This window comes from Heloderma suspectum, chromosome 12, assembly GCF_057233095.1.
Source record: "Heloderma suspectum isolate Gila_16-S chromosome 12, 16-S_ref, whole genome shotgun sequence".
Taxonomy (NCBI): Eukaryota; Metazoa; Chordata; class Lepidosauria; order Squamata; family Helodermatidae; genus Heloderma; species Heloderma suspectum.
In genome coordinates, this window is record NC_139469.1 from 4,560,373 (window position 1) to 4,572,520 (window position 12,148).

Genomic DNA, 12,148 nt, shown 5'->3' on the forward strand with positions numbered 1-12,148 from the left:
AACATCTTGAGGACCGCAAGTTGCACACTCCTGCTGTAACTGATGGACCTTGGGAGTTATAGTAAAAACCAAAGCAGATCCTGGAAGCCTTGAAGTCTGCCCTCCTCTGACCTAGAGCACACCCGATTCTCTCTTACACCTGCACATTGCTGATGGGGCCCTACTGTGCTATTTCACAATAGTGGTTGTGCAAGTCATCTTCCAAGGACGTTTGTGTGGCGTTCATGACCTTCTCATTTAGAGGAGCTTTTGTTTTCTTAAATTCATTTCTAACTTGTCTTCCAGGGCACAGGAACATAGGAGGCTGCCGGAACCTTGGTCCATCTAGCTTGGTCCATCTAGTTAATCCAGTGTTATTAACACTGACCAGCAGTGGCTCTCTAGGGTTTGAGGCAGAATTCTTTCCTAGCCCTACCTGGCGATGGCAGGAATTGAACCTCTCACCTTTTGCTTGCAAAGCAGGTGCTCTACCACTGAGCCACAGTCCGGCCCTGCTAGCTTATACCTTGTGACACACAGTGTCTTCACAAGGGGCTTACAGAAAGAAGTTGAAATGCTTAAATACGTCATAAAAAAACAAATAACAACCAATAATTACAGCAAATTACAATTTCAAAGCTATTAATTAAAACTGGCAGCAGCTTAAAACACTTCCTAGTGCAGTACATTAGCCAAAGGCAGACTGGATTAAAAATGTCTTCAGAGTTCTCTTTCACCAATAAAGAGAAACCCCACCAATAATGAGGTCAAATTTATTTCCTTGGGAATTGAGTTTCAAAGGAATGGGGCCACCACCGAAAAGGCTCTGCCCTTGGCACCTGCCAATCTAACAATGCTTACTGATGATCAGTATCTCATATTTCAAAGAAGTCCAGGGTTTCTAGAAACGCAGTTCGAAAACCACTGCATCATCATCTCCTCTGTTCAATAGTAACAAGCAATTCTGCTCAGATCCATAGAGCGCATTGTTGTTCTGTCTTTGGGTTAGAATGCATACAGCTTGGAAGCATCTGTCAAACTTGTAGCAGCAGAATTCCATGATGGAGTTAGTGGGAATGGGTATAATAAACCTCCATGTTCAAAGGCAGTATGCCGTCAGTTACCAGAAAGAGAAATTCATGGCTACTTTTAACAAGAACCTGCAAAGGAAAGATTCAACAATTAGCAATCATGTTAATTGTCACGAATTTTGGACTTGCTGGAGATTTCCCTTGCTCTCCGGACCTTTAATATCATGGGCTGGTCTCTTTCCTCTTCTTTACTGTGGCTACATGCAAACCTTGTGTTTTCCCTTCCTTAACTTGCTTTGAAGAAATGCCGTGACACCATGGAAGGCTAGCCGCATTTCTGCATCCCTCCCGACCCCCCCAGGTAAAAATCTAAAAGAGGTCTGGATCCAGGGGTCAAACGGGCTCAATAAGTAGCAAGAGGCTTTTGAAGGTCTGCATATAGGAATTTTGCATTGCAGACTCTTCCAGTCCAGTAACCTGCCACTCTAGATCCTGCCTACAGCCGGCATGGCATCTCCTCCTCCACCAGTGCCCCATTCTGTTCTGTCAACGTGCTCCGGCTGGGAGTTGCAGAACCACTGGGGAAAATGAAAGCATATGTTGATTCAGTTTGTTTATTGCAACCTTCGCCAACCTGATGCCCTCCAGATGTGCTGGACTGCAGCTCTCATTCCCAGCCAGCACATGCTGTCTGGGAATTATGGGAATTGCACTCCAACACATCTGGAAGGCTTCAGGTTGGGGAAGGCTGGGTTCTTATATTACACTGGTGATCCCACCTTTCTCCCACAGAACTAGGAGGCTGGCAACAACACCTTGAAGGGGTGGCCAAGGCAATCTAATGAGTGTAACCTCTGACCAGGGACTTGAACCTGTTCAGGTTCAACACTTTAGTCACTGCAACACATTGGCCCTGTTGCTCAGACTTCAGTTTTAGGTATTAATTGAATGACATCCCCCCCCAACATTTTCCTTGCAGTGATCAAGGGATTTTAAATAATGCCTCCGCTTTTGCTCCCCGTTGGCTACAAACAGCCAGTGGGTGCTGTTTATCTATTGTGAGCTAGCTTGACAAATGGAATTTTGAGGGACTTGTACATAACACATTCAATGTGTTATCTCTCGTGGCTGGCATAGGCGTGAATGGCCTTAGAGGGAAAAGATTGTATCTTAAGAATTTTGTTCAAATTGCGGGGGAGGATGGAAGTGGTTAAGCAGGCTGCTCCTGCGAAGAAGAAAAAAACTTGCAGCCCGCTTTATAATTGCCAAACGGGTCCTTCTGGGGCAAAACCTCAGCCGAAGTCTGTCTTGCTTCACAGTGCTTTGCTTGTCCGGCGTTCCCATGGTTCTGCCTGGCTGAGTGTGTGAGACACAATTATTTGACTGTTGCATTCATTGATGGCTCTTTTTGATGCTGTAAAATATAGAGAATAGTTGCATTTAAGCATATTGCAAGGATCACCGTTTTAGTCTCTGTACTCAAGGCCTATATGTGTAATTTACTCAAGTAATTTATATATATAGCTGTAAAGCCATCAGCATTGTGCTTACTCTGCCAGGAAACAGCACTGGTTCACATGAAAAATTAATTGGGAACACACAATGACTTTAGGTAACTGTGAGGCCTGCAGAACTCTTCTAGAGAAGCATTTGGGAAGAGATAAGGCATATGACTCATTTGTTTTTTTATTTCTAAAATTTAGTTCCCTACTGAATAACTTACAGGTTCTTGCAGTCTCTCACAATCAAAACCAATAAAAATATCTATAAAGATGATAAAGAATTAAAATTGGTTATATGATCACCACCTCTACATATCCTACCAGTGTGATCACATCAGTGATGACAAGATGCAGCTCTGGCAGGTTTTTGTACAGGAAACATTTTAATACGATTGCTGAAAAGGAGTGATCTGGCCACAAGAAGAGTGCCACCATGGAGAAGGCCCTACTGCAAGGGTCAGTTGTCAGCAACAGTCATTGGAAGTTGCTTATGCAACAGTTTTCATCCAGTTTGGTGTGATTTTTTCCAGTCAGATCTCTCAAAGCATTGCTAGTTCGTATGCTGGTGCTTCCAGAGCTAGTGTCAAGCAAGACCTGCCAAGGGCCTGCATTCCCGCAGGGTCCCACTGACAAGAGCCCCCTGGAGTTGCTGCTCCCCTTCACCCTTGCAGCCTGCTCGTTCGCCTGCCTCACGCCTGGCCCAGACAGTGGTGGTGGGGAAGGGGAGGAGCAGGAGGCGCCGCGGCCTGCCTGCTCCCTGGCTGTCTGCCTGCCGAGCAAGCAGGGGGTCGCCACGATGAGGAAGGCGTGGTGGAGCGAGAGCAGCTGGTGGCCATGGCAGGGAGAAGGGAGGCGCCCCGAGAGAGGGTGCCCATGGCGGGGCCTTGCCCAGGGCTCTTCCGGCACCTGGAGCGGCACTGCCCAGGTGCCTGCCTGCTCAGTCTGCTGCCCAGGCGCTCATGGGAAGGGTGGGAGACTGGGAGGCCGGGCCCGCACCCAGGGCAGGCGCGGCTGGGGAACTGCCCGGGGCCACGTCCCAGCAGGGGCCCACTGACCGGGCCCTCTGCCCCGCACTGCAGGCTGCTTCTCCGCCTGCCTCTCGCCTGGCCCAGACGATGGTGGAGGAGCAGGAGGTGCCGCAGCCCGTTTGCTCCCTGGCGCTCTGCCTGTCCAGCCAGCACATGGGGGCGAGGAGGGGGAGCAGCAGCTGGTGACCGTGGTGGTGAGAAGGTGGGCTCACTGGGGGCGGGCATGGAGGGGGCCTTGCTCAAGGGCCCTCAAGAGCCCTGAGCAGGTGCTGGGTGCTGCTCTAAAACCATTAAAGCTCCCAGTGCAAAATGAACCTGTGATGGGCTGTGATGGATTACAAGGCTGAAGTGCTTGTGTAAAGCAGTGTTGCAAGTAGGATACAGTTATTGCATTCCTGACCTCCGAGGAGGTCAGAGGGGTGGATGTGGATCTCCGCCCCTCCTCCAGCTTTTCCCACAACAACCTGGCAGGGTGGATTAGGCTTTAGACAACCAGGATTGCCTTATGGCTGTGCTTGTTTGCTTGAGATAGCTTGTATGAAGTTGTTTTAGATACATGTTCTCTTGTGTATATTGTCTGTTAGTGTGGTTTTTATTTAAATGGCTTTTAATCTCTGTGTACTGTAGTTTTAATGTTTGTAATCTTTGTAAACTGGCCAGAGAGCTTTGGCTGTTGGGCGGCATAGAAATGCAAGAGGTAATAATAATAATAATTTAGGGATGGTGACTGTCCCAAGCTCATCCAGCAAGCTTGGTGGCTGGCTTGCCATCGCTGATGGCTTCAATGTCTCCTTCATTGAGGTCAGCCTTTCCCAATCTGGCGCCTGCCAGGTGTGTTGTACTGCAATTCCCATCATTCTCATTGAGCCATGCTGCCTGGGAGTGATGGGAGTTGCAGTCCAGCACATCTGGAGGGTGCCAGACTAGGGAAGGCTGATCCAGATGTTAATGCTGCTTCGTCTGGCTCCTGAATATGACCCCACCCTGGTTCTTCATTGCAAGAGAGCATCTGTTGTGCTTCAACCCGGCTGTCTAGAATGAGCCTCTGGCTTGCTGTCCAACCAGCTTGTTCCCCATCAGCAGATCCCCAGGCAGTGGGGCTGGGCCAGGGTGGGGCACAAAGAAGGAACCAAGCCAGAGAGGCTTTGGGTGTGAGGGGTGGGGAGAGCGCCGGGGGTCTCATGTTTGGGGAGGGGCCATAGCACCAGCTCTGCATGCAGAAGGTCCTGGGCACCATTCCTGGCCCTTCCAGTTCAGGCAGTTGGTGATGGGAAAGCCCTCCAGCCCCTGGAGAGCTGCTGCCTGTGAGAGTAGAAAGCCTTGGTTTGACCCAGCGTACGGCTTCCAGTGTGGCTGGCCTGGCTGCTCGGTGAGACAGAAAAGGTGCGCACGATATTTATTCATTTCAATTCTATACTGCCCAATAGCCAAAGCTCTCTTAATTTTCTTAATTTTAACAAAAATTAAAACCAAAGAGCACACAATAAAACAATATAAAATATATAAAACATTATTTGCAAGAAACGTTGCAAGAAATTATACATTAGCCTGCCGTGTGTCCAATGTTAATAAGGAAGGGCTACCATGGCGGGTTGGGTCTGGAAAGCTAGCCTTCGCTCTGGCAACGATGCTTCGTCACGAAATTATTACAATTTGTCAGCGTCATGCTCTTCTCCATAAACGCGTCATGCTCTTCTCCATAAAGGTCCTGGGCCTTTGACCCACTTTCCAGAGCTTCTGTATGTTCTGGAGTGCTTTTGTCGTTGCGTGCCTCCCGGGCTTCTTCTGCAGTGTGGGTTCCTTCTGGCTCTGCATCTGCGCTGGCCACCTTCTTGCTCCCCAGGAGGACCTGACAGCCCACGGCCAACCAAGTAGTCCGTGTTTTGGAAAGAGCAGCCGCCACCGCCACAGGACAAACCTGAGTAGCTGGGGGGTCCGGCGAAGGCTCTCTCCGTGGTGCCACTGCTGTGCCTTGGGAGAGCTGGCCCCTTCCTCCACCCACAGGAAGAGCCATGTGTGTTAAAGCTGAGTCAGAATGGGGAATCTACATGCAGCAAAAGCTGGCAGGAAACCTTCTCCTTGTGGGGTTGCCTAGTAAAAGGCTTGTGACACAGCATTCTCTGTGTGCATGCCCCATTTTGTAAGTATTGTTCCTAAAATGGACTTTTGCGGTGGGAATGTATTTATTTATTCATTACATTTATATCCCGCTTTTCTCTCCAAGGAGCTCAAGGCGGTGTACATGATCCTCCTCCTCGCCACTTTATCCTCACCACAACCCTGTGAGGTACGTTAGGCTGGGTGTCAGTGACTGGCCCAGAGTCGCCCAGTCAGCTTCTTGGCCAATTGGGGATTTGAACCTGGGTCTCTCCAGCCCAACGCTCTGCCCACTACACCACACGGGCTACAGATGGGAACCACCATGTACAGAAAGTCGGAGGACAAAATAGGGAATGGCCATTGATAGATGCTGGGGACAAACCGGAGGTGTCCATAGCTTGTTAGCTTCCAGAGTGGTAGGGGCCCTGCTCTGCATGCAGAAGTTCCCAGGTTTGATCCCCGGCCTCTCTAGGTAGGGCTGGGAAAGACGTCTGCCTGAGCTGCTGCCAGTCAACACAGCCAAGCCTTCCCCAAACTTGGGCTCTCCAGATGTTTTAGACAACAGCTCCCAGCATTACTGACCATTGGCCATGCCGACTGTGGCTGATGGGAGCTGAAGTCCAAAACAAGGTTGGCATAGACCATGCTGCCCTAGATGGACCAGTGATAAATATAAGGCAGCTTCCTATTTATTTATTCATAAAATATTTATACACTGCCTTGGAGCCCTCACAAGGGCCTCTCAAGTGGCATACAGAAGCAAAACATTAAAAACCAAACTTTAAATGGTATGAAAAACAGAGCCCAAAGTATCTAAACAACACGAGAGCAGTATCAGGGGGCTGGACTCGATGGTCTTGTAGGCCCCTTCCAACCCTACTATTCTATGATTCTATGATCAAACCATCATGTGTTTTAAAAAAACATTACATCCCTACAAAACAGAAACGTTTTTTGCTGCCTGCCTGAGACTGAGCAGAGATGGGTCCAGTCTGACATCCCTTGGAAGGGAGTTCCACAGTTGGGATGCTGCCTACAGAAAAGGCCCTGTTCCATGTTCCTACCAGCCTAGCCACTTTGGGTGGTAGGACATACAGCAGTGCTTCCCAAGAAGAGAATTGTCTAATGTCCTTTTAAACTGCCCAGTAACCGAAGTTCTCTGGGCGGTGTACGATACAAGTGCAGGTTCATATGGGTGGAAGGGGTCTTTCAGATATCCTGTCCCCAAGTCACTTAGGACTTCATAGGTAAGCACCAGCACTTTGAATGTGGCCCTGAAACAAATTGTGAGCCAGTGTAGTTGGTCAAACACTGCTGTAATATGGTTGGTAAACACCCCCCACCCCCAAAAGCAATCTGGTCTCAGCATTTTAGCCCCAGCTGCAGTTTCCGAACACTCCAAGGGTAACCCCGTGTAGAGCGTGATGCATTAATCTAAATGGGAAGTGGCTAAGGTATATGTTATGGTGGCCAGAGCCGTCTCCTCCAGGAAGGGGCGTTACTGGCACAGCACCCAAAACTGGGCAAAGGCCACTTAAACATCCAGGAGCAATTCCAGATCCAGGAGCACTCCCTGTGATCCTTCAGAGGGCTGTCATTTGGAAAATGTGGCTGTAGGTTCTCCTTTCAGGTAGACCTTATCAGTCTTAAATAAGGACAGGTGCGACCTGCAGCAAAATGTTACCATGCGGAGTGCTCCTGTCCAGGGTCCCAGCCAGCCATATCCACTGGGCATTGCATTCCATTCCTCCTTGCCTGCAGCAGTCAGCCAGCATTCTGTGCCCACTGAGCACTCTCAGTCCTCATTGGGCTTTTTGGGGAGGAGGGGGCACACCGAGGTTTTTTTCCCTAAATATTTGTTGTACTTCTACTAACCTTTAGGTTCCTCAGATCGGTTAGGAACTGTTGCCTGGACACAGTGGTGGGTTGGATGTGGGTTAACAAGCTGAGGCTCAGTCCAGACAAGGCAGAGGTTCTGATGGTCAGTAGACAATCTGATGTGGATAGGGAGTGCAGCCTGTTCCGGATGGGGTTGCACTCCTCCTGCAGCGAATAAGGTGACAATGATTTTCCAGAGAAGCGTATAAGCGACATCGCGCCTAGGATACTGTTTGTGCTCAAAACCTAGTTTCCTAGTATTCCCGTAAACAGAATAATGCTCTGATGATAAATTTAAATTGTTTAAGCTTATTTCAGATCAGCATTTGGTTCTTGATCATGGATTATGTTGCAGAGATAATCTTTGTGAACTGCAAATTAAATCTTGAAAAGGCACAAATGGGAAGTAATGCATGGGCTGGCTTTGGGGTGCATCTCTTTGCATGAAGGTGAATCCCTCATATTGGGTATATTGTATCTCTGGTTAATATGAAGTGCTTAAGGTTGGAATTATTTTGCTAAAAAGCCGCTTGTGTTCTGTGGATCTTTCAAGCCGAAGCATTAGTAAGACAGTTTTATCTGCTGTGGTACCCTATGCTTCAATTCATACAAAATCTATATACTGAGTTATGATGTAGGACAACCAGCAGCTTTCGGCCAGATACTGCTACCTAGTTGCTGACATTATTTATTTCAGAGTAACTGATAATTGCTTCCTTGTGCGGAGGGACCATAGCTTAATGGGAGAGCACGTGTTTTGCATGAAGAAGATTCCGTGTTAAATTCCAGGCCTCTCCAGTTAAAATGGATCAGGTAGGAGGTGATTTGAAAGATCCCCCTCTCTTCCTGAGACCGTGGAGAGTCGTTGCCAATCAGAGATGATTCTGGGCTAAATGGCCCAATATTCTGACTTTATAAAGTGGCTTAATGATCATAATAAACCTCCCATTGTTGATGATGATTAAATATAAGCGCTCTGCTCACCATTCCTTGGTTTGATTTGGAGCACCAGCTGTGTTTTGGTCTCTAATGTGGTGTTTAGGTTTTATAAATGTCATAACCTCATCGTTGTTGATATTATTATTCAATATATTTGTACCTCACCTTCAGGGTTAATCCTCACAATGTGACCTATGAAGATAATACAGACTAAGAACTAAAATAAGCAGCAGCAGCAGCTAAAGTACCAAACCAGCATAGAGTTCAATAAAAAGTTAAATGAAACAGCGGTTTTTAGGCTCTGTGTGCGAATGGCCAACAAAGAAGCCAAATGTAATTTGCGTGGCAGGGAGTTCCAAAGGTATGGGACCCCCACTGAAAAGGCTGAACCCCTAGCATCCTGCAATCGGATGGCTTTTGATGGTGGCCCTGAAAGCTGGCTGTCTGAGACCAATTTCAACATCTGGGCAGGTATATAAACCTGGTGCAGACGAGACTTCGAGTCACCTGGTCCCAAATTGATAAGGCTTTAAAGGTCAAAACCAGCAGTTTAAATTGAGCCTGGAAGCAAATAGGCAGCCCATGCAATTGGCGCAAGGTTGGTGTGATTTGATTAGAATGCCTGGCTTCCACAGGCATCTTTCGCATACTTGACGGAAAATAATTTCATACTGGGGTTGCATAGAAAGTGTGAGGAACTGGGCTTGAGAGCAAAAGCATGGTAATTAATTTCGCGTATATTATGTGCTGCTTCTGTTTTGTCACTTCAGCTTTGCAGTCTTGGAACAGAGTAGACATCTCTATCAAAGGCCGAGGACAGGGGACTCTTCCTGGCCTGTTTTCATTTTGACAGCTGCCTTACGAGTTAGGTCTTTGGTGTTAACTTATCTAGTTGTACCAGTTGATTCCATAGCTCAGCTGGGTCTCACAGATCAAAGACCAGTTTGCAGTATAATGGGCCATACCGGGTGTTGGAGCCTCAGAAGAGTTGCTGAGGGATCATTTGGCAAAAATAATTATTTATTTATTTATTTATTTATTTCATTTCTATACCGCCCAATAGCCGAAGCTCTCTGGGCGGTTCACAAAAAATTATGTGTTTTTTTCAAAAAAAAAAAAAATTAGTCACAAGCAAATTATGCTTGGGACTAACTAGGGGCCTGTGGTTTATGCTAGGGGTGGGCAGAAATTAGATTTTCAGATGTTTTGGACTTCCATTCCCAGCATTCCCGACCATTGGCCATGCTGGCAGTGGCTTCTGGGAGCTGAAGTTTAGAACATCTACAGATTTACCTTCTGCCTACTCCTGCTGACTTGGCTTGAGAACATGACTACCATTGTACAGTGTTCAAATTCCATTTGGGGGGGCTGGAAGCAGTGATGTAGTGGTAAGTTTTGAAGTGCAGGTGCTCCCAAGGACAGTCCAAAAATGCAAGGCAGCTGTGTTCATCCATATCAGCTAATCCCTTCTAGCAGTTTTCATCTCCACCTGGAGCAAGACTTTTGTAAAGCTTCATTGCCCATTCAAGACCCAGCCACCCCAAAATATTTTGCATGACAACAGGGAACAAGATATTGTAGCTGGGAAAATTCCTTTCCCCCCAGCTATTGTGAGGACTGCAGCTAAGCTCAGAGGGAACAGGGAAGCCTGAAAAGGGTGGGGGGTGTCTGCAGCAGATGACATCAGCTTCCCTGCTCATCACAAAATGCTGATGCTGCTTCCCAGTGAGCCCTGGCTGCACTACACCACTGCTGCAAATTTGTGTGCGTAAAGAAAAAAGTAAAGCTCGTAATCTGATATGGACACCAGTCGGAATGAAGTCTACTTCCTCTGAACATGGAGGTTCTATTTAGCTATCATGCCTGGTAGGGGCTTCCATGTGAGGAGCTGGGAGGAGGCAAACAGGAGGAGTTTTAGGGTAGTGGAGCTGAGATTGGGCTGTGGGAGTGACCATAACTCATAGCACCCCCACGGATTGGAGGCCCCAGCTGCCACTGCTCGAGGCTGCAGACATCGGGCAAAAGCACACTGGCGTAAAGAAGATCTGAGCTAGAATTGTAATTGTAACCCCCAGGAAAGGTGCCCCCTTATTTGTCCTCTGTTGGCTCATATGGGTGAAGATGGTTTCTCTCTAAATGCAGACTGAACTCTCTGCAGCTGAAGGAGGTGAAGGTGCGCTATAGGGTTCACCATGGTGCAAAAGGACACTGCCCAGTTGGCAGTCCCAGGATAGAGGACCTGGTGCTCTCTCTAACACATCCAGAGCTGAGGAAGCAATGTCTTGAGCCCTTAACAGTTGGTCCAGGAACAAATCCTCTTTACACATAATGCTGCCACTACTACTGGCTGGCATAGATTACTATACAGCCTCTGGGACTGCCAAGTTTGTTCAATGGGCTTTGGAGAAATGAAAGCTATTGACTGGTATAGGAGGTTAAACTTGCTGCTATATTATGTCAATAAATATTGCCTAGACTCTGTGAAATGTTTTGATAGTCCCCTATGAAATGTTTTAATCAGTTTTATTATAATCCCCCTCCTTAATATTATTATTATTATTATTATTAAATTTATTAATCGCCCATCTGGCTGGTCACCCAGCCACTGGCTGGTCACCCAGCCACTGGCTGGTCACCCAGCCACTCTAATAAGAAATAATATTTCTTATATCGGTCCCACTTTTTGTTTAAGACGAGTATTTTATTACGTTTCTGTATGCATGTGTCCTGATCGGTCAATAAGCAATAAACTGAAACTGTAATTGTAATGTTTGCTGGGTTGCGCCCATATTATGTTCACTGCACTTCCATCGTACACCGTAACTAATTCCGCTTCCTTTAACGTGTTCTCCCAGCTTGAGCATGGCTGTCGTATTGTTGCTGGCCTCTGCTATAAGGACTGGTGCTCCCAGTTCGTTTTGCACTTGAGAATAAGCAGGCAAGTTGCTGTGGCTTGGGAAGAGAGAATGCTGCTGTTTGGGAGGGTGTTAACGCAAAACTGTCCCGTAAATAAAATCCAGTTAACAGCTGGATTTTATATTTTCAGAATGGAAGAGCAACAACTGCCTGCTACTTCCTTGTTCCCAGTGGTCCTCGGGGCACTGAAACCTTCACATCATTGGGTGGAGCACAAACCCTCTTCCTCCACATCATCTTAAACAGGGGTTTAGAACCTCAGGCCCGGGCAGCAAATCTGGCCCAGGAGACCTAATCCAGCCCTTCAAGGGTCCCCAAAAGTCTTTGCCCCCTTTCTCTCGCCCTACCCCAAGCACTGGTTATTTGGTGGTTTCTCCATTTTTGTGCATTCCCCCCCCCCCATTTTAAAAGGTTGAAATGCCTCTCCTAAGGATTACTTACTGGCAGGAAGAGCTTTACGGTGCAATATGCTGGTATTTTTGTTCCCCCCCCCACTTCTGCCTTCAGCCCCACCTCCACCACCATTGGAATGTGGCCCCCAAGAGCCTATCCAAAATGGAGTTTGGCGCTTGGGCTGAAAGAGGTTTTGCACCCTTGATCTTAAGACTCTGAACAAGCAGACATCCTGACTAGGACAGCCAGCCAGCCTTCTCCCCCCGCCCCCCAGTCTTATGCCCCCCACCCCCATCCTGCTTTCTGGAACATCTTGCCTAATGAAGAGATCTGGAGATCTCGAAAGATTGCATGCTTTTTGTGATCTTTGAGTTGGACTAAT

At 47.6% G+C, this 12,148-nt stretch overlaps 1 protein-coding gene across 9 annotated transcripts in view; it reads left to right on the forward strand.

The window, feature by feature from the left end:
* The window catches only part of TOM1L2 (target of myb1 like 2 membrane trafficking protein), a 67,081-nt gene that overhangs the window by 4,505 nt on the left and 50,428 nt on the right, over positions 1–12,148 (forward strand). The window lies entirely within an intron of this gene.